The following is a 3,614-nucleotide window of genomic DNA, read 5'->3' on the forward strand; positions in this document are numbered from 1 at the left end:
AGCGATCACTTCTAGCCTGAGCGAGACTGGTGCAGGGTCGTGCTCTAGTTCTGTTTTCTTCTTTGATGTGGTTGTTTGCCTGCATGATTGAGTGATTTACCTTAAATGCATGAAGTATGATGCCATATATGTTGTATGGGATTAAATGAGAATAAGATTTTGTTATATTAAGTATGAAATGGAAAACATGAATTGTTTGGTTGGTAGTGGATTGGCATGAGAAGTGAATGATTGAGATGACATGTGAATTTTGTTGATAAAAGAGTTTCAAGGGAAACTCTTGGAGATGGTGTGGTAAGTATATACCTTAATATAGGAGATGTTTAAATAAAGGAAGGTATTTGAAATCTAATAATCGTTGATGCTCACATAGAGCAGAATGATTTATGTGGTGAGAGTGGCAGGAGGTCCTAGTCTTAAACGTATTGGAGTTATGACATTAGAAAATTAACTTTATATGTGGTTGGGTGAAAACAAAAAATTACATACTAATATGGAGGTGTAGATAGAAAAAGTATATTTATTTAGAGACCGACAAAAGCCCTAAATCCTTCAATTTCCGGCCTGGACCAACTCGTTGAGACCAATTTGGATTAGTATTTAGCATCCCAGTCCGCCCAACTGGATAGATCAGAGAGGACAAACACATAAGTGTGTTAGTGTAACTTTGAACCAATTAGAACTTATTAAACATCAACTACATTGTTTTCTATTATGAAAGTTTTCTTCCATAACGGCACTGTTTCCAAAAACAATTTTTCATATCTTGCTGCTCGTTCGTTCCATTTTTTTTCGTTATTCCTCAATTCCATCCTTCATTTACATTCCCTACCTAATCTACTTTTATTCTGAGTATGCGTAAAACAGTAGCAAGTATGTAATGAAGAAAAACAATAAGCACACTCCGGGTTACATCCTTCTCATTTAACCATGGAAAATGCTCCAATGGTTTGATTGCTTCAAGAAGAACATCTAATGGAATCCTCGCTTCTGATCGCTCATAGGTTCTGTGAAATGATAGTACCTCTCCGTATCCGGACAGTAATCCTGTAAATTTTTTACAATAAGATAGAGTTTTTTTATTATATATTTCAAATTCAAATGACAATTACGAAGTATCATTAATTGAATGAACTTACCAGATTTGCATGCATATTTTTCACGAAGGCTTTGAATGTGTCAAAGTTTCTCTGCATCATTAACATGTCTGATAAACGGAGGTATGTCACGCCATACATTTTTAGACTGGGATGACCAAATTTGGCAATACATTTGGTCTAGCATTTGAAAAGGATTTGTTCGTAAGCTTTACGATCATATCTTTCAAGTGCATTTTCCCCTGCAACTTGAATGTTCTCCGCCCAGCCGCCACTAAGAACCTGTATTTCGATATTGAATATAGCCACCAATATTTACTCAATATATAAATAACTCGTGAAAGAAATGTATAAGGAATTATTTTAGTTGGCCTGCAATGCTAGGCCGAGGCTATTGGTGATTCTCATGCCACTCAGTGGCTTGAAAGGAATTTTATGTCAGAAGTTAAGACTTACACTTTGTAAACAAAAGTTTGAGTAAAGATGAAAATAGGAAATTCTCCTTGATGGCTTCCTATTGGGTCTCGTTAAATTTTCTTGCAATTCCAGAGTTCAACTTCAAGTACGATATAGACGTTAAGAATAAGAGCTATACAGGAACAAAGGGAATCTATTTCCTGTGTGTAATGATATATGTCAATTAGACATCTCATGATTTGTGGAGAAGGAATAAGATTGGGATTGAAGTTGAAATAAATTACCTGCTTGACAAGTTCCTCGGCTCCACTGCGGGCTTTAACTGGTTGCTCATCATTTTTCATCTCAAGACATGTAAAATTTAAAATAGCATTGTGTCGGGAAAGCATCCTTGCTATGGGTCTGTATCCATCCCTATGATTTAAGTTGTAATATCCTGCAGTAAGTTCTGCAGCATGGCTTTCTGTTTTATACCACCAGTGGATTCCAGAAACCTGTTTCATATGAAAATGTCAGCTAATTCATGCAAAAAACAAACATGCTCATTTACTATATTCATTCAAAGAATTTACTTTTGCTGCCAATTTCACTTTGTAACCAAGGAATACTTTGTTGGCTTCATCCAAGATATCATCACCATGGGTCAATAACTTGTTGGAATACCATGTCAGGAAAAAAACGCCTTTCTCGGTTTGATAAGTTCCACTTGATTTGAAAAATTCTGTACATTCCGGTATATCGTTGGATTCTCCAGCATTATCTGGCAGCTCCCACTCAGGATGGCCTACCTCTGTTGCAGCCTTTTTGAAATCAGCTTTAAGATATTTGTCATAGCACTGTAAGATTTTTTTTAAATAAGTTTAAACAGATGACTTGTTATTACTGATGTACCTAATGAATTTTAGAAGTACACACAAAAAGCTTCATCAGAAAACTCCAAACTCACCTGAAATTCTCCAATACCAGGAAATACCCACCCCAGAATTTGTGCGTAAGAGGGATATCTGAGTTCTCCTGCAGGGCCAAGTCCTACTTCAATGTCTACCATGAGCTGAGATTTAAGAAACTCTTCCATATTATCTCTGAAGCTCCTCATGTAGTCTCCATACACCTATATGAAAATGTGAAACAATCAATTCATATTATGAATTGGAAACCAAAAAAATCCACAATTCCTTTTGGCTTTCTTTGACCTGAATAGGACTTCGTCCATGAAACACAGGTTGGTTGTCCACCCCGAGGGATAAACATTCCTTATTCCTGATACCTTTGTAGTTGGTGTAAAAGATGTCAGGGTTTGCTTCTCCAACTTGAAGGACCCATTTAGGTAGAGAGATGAAAACCGAATCTCCCACATTCCCTCCACATTGGTGAAACGACATTATAACTTGTAGCTTCAATTCGCACTTTTGAACCAATTGAAACAAGGTCTTGTAAGCGGACCAATCATATTGGCGAGGCCCCTGGGATTCAACTATACCCCACCAGACATCAACCATAACCCCATCAACACCTGCTGCGTGTAGCTTCCTCAGTTGTTTCTCCAGTCCCGCTCTGTCTTCTATCACATTTTCATTTGTAACAACTCCTAACTGAAAGCAACAACCATACATTTTTAAAATGGAACACAACATTTTTCTAAGTGGCGCAGGTATGCAGAAAGAAATATAACTGTCTTACTGGGAGCATCACGTATACTGGTACATAATTTGCAAGCATTTCATCTTTGGCAATTGTATGAATTTGTTCCTGCATTTTATGAACAGAGTTTATAAGTTACTATAAGATTTAGATGAAATTGGAGATCTTACACGTATTTTTAAAATATACCTTGAATTGAGCAGCTGAAGCTTTCAACGGCAGTCGAAGACGTAGTTGTTTGTTGACGTGGCAACGGTCCAATTTGAAGCCATAGCTGGGTCTTAGCTTCCTTGCTCTGTCTACAGGTATAGCTTCACCTGACATTCTTTCGCGCTGGAAATTGTACAGTTGAAACTGAAGCGCCAATCTTGTCCTCATCTTCAACTGTGATGCGCACACACTAAATCTTCTTTTTGTCGTTCGCCGCTTTCTGATTAGCTTCACATTGAATGCATGAAT

General features: G+C 37.2%; 1 pseudogene; it reads right to left on the reverse strand.

Moving 5' to 3' along the window:
- Positions 1–832: 832 nt before the first annotated feature.
- On the reverse strand, positions 833–3,233 carry LOC114184696 (annotated as a pseudogene).
- Positions 3,234–3,614: the final 381 nt, after the last annotated feature.

The sequence above is a fragment of the Vigna unguiculata genome, chromosome 5 (assembly GCF_004118075.2).
Source record: "Vigna unguiculata cultivar IT97K-499-35 chromosome 5, ASM411807v1, whole genome shotgun sequence".
Lineage (NCBI taxonomy): Eukaryota > Viridiplantae > Streptophyta > Magnoliopsida > Fabales > Fabaceae > Vigna > Vigna unguiculata.